Source organism: Lucilia cuprina, chromosome 6, assembly GCF_022045245.1.
Source record: "Lucilia cuprina isolate Lc7/37 chromosome 6, ASM2204524v1, whole genome shotgun sequence".
Classification (NCBI taxonomy): domain Eukaryota; kingdom Metazoa; phylum Arthropoda; class Insecta; order Diptera; family Calliphoridae; genus Lucilia; species Lucilia cuprina.
In genome coordinates, this window is record NC_060954.1 from 51,351,797 (window position 1) to 51,353,330 (window position 1,534).

The following is a 1,534-nucleotide window of genomic DNA, read 5'->3' on the forward strand; positions in this document are numbered from 1 at the left end:
TAGAGTATAGACTAGACTATAGACTAGACTATAGACTAGACTATAGACTAGACTATAGACTAGACTATAGACTAGACTATAGACTAGACTATAGACTAGACTACAGACCAGTCCATAGTCTAATCTTAAGTCTAATCTTTAGTCATGTCTAGTCTATACTAGACATGACTAGTCTATAGACTAGATTATAGACTGGACTATAGAAAAGACTGTAGAATGGACTATAAAAAAGACTGTAGAATAGACTATATGCTATAGATAGAATCGATTATAAAATAGGCTATAGACAAAACTATAGACTACACTATAGACTTGACTATAGACTAGACTATAGACTATACTACAGACTCGTCTAGTCTATAGACAATAGACACTCGGCTATGAACTACTGTGAGAAAGTTAGAAAAAGTTCGAGAAATGTAGAAAAAGTTCGAGAAATTTAGAAAAAGTACCGAATGTGTCGATGGGGTACCAGGGTAATTTTCGAAATCAGAAAGTACTAAAACAATGAATTTTCCATACCTGATCTAATGAATTTTACTTGACGATCATTTGCCGTAATTTTCTTTAATTTGCTTTTTTATAACAAATGATTTTCTTAAGTAGTTTAACAAATTTTATTTCAATAATTTATTTTTTTATTCCTCTTCTTTCTATTTGTATTTCTTTATTTCTTTGGTTCATTGATTTTTTTTAATAATGATAGTTTTTCTATAATAGTTTATCTATTGAGATTCTTAACATTTAAATTAAAATTGTTAATGTTGAAAGTTTTCTTTTCATGTGGATTTCATATCAATTTTATTTAATATTTTACCTGCTGTTTATTGAAATATAAAATTTTATGGTTTTGTCTTTGCTTTTATATTTTCCTTTTCGGTATTTTCTATATTTTGTACATCTATTACGAATATTTCTATTCATAGCTATGAGATAATAATAATGTTTTCTTTTTATCTTTTTGTACAAAACAGATGAAAAAATAAGCAAAAGAAAATTTTGTGAAATATTATTTTTTTAAGTTTATATATTTCATCGGATGTTTATGCAAAAATTAGATTTTTTTTCATTTCGTAGGTGGTGGTTATTTTGGTTTATTGGAAAAATGTTAATAATTATAAAAATAAAATAAAAAATATTTTTTAAAATGGGACTCAGGATTTAAATTTAAATGTATTTTTTAAATTTCATGGAAATATTAGAACAAAGCTTAGACAAGAAAGGCGGAAAATTCATTCATTATTATGTTTAATTTTGTTGAAATAATTTTCCTTAAAGTATTATATATTTTTTTTATTTTTTGCTAAGATATTTTAAAATTTGCCTAAAAATATGTATTTTTTATAATTTAGACAAAAATGGATTTTAAATTTTTATACAATAATGTTTTATTTCACGAAATTTACAAAGAATTTTATTTGTATATAAAATGTTTCTTAAATTTTAGATGGATAGATATGTAGATAGATAGATAGATAGATAGATAGATAGATAGATAGATAGATAGATAGATAGATAGATAGATAGATAGATA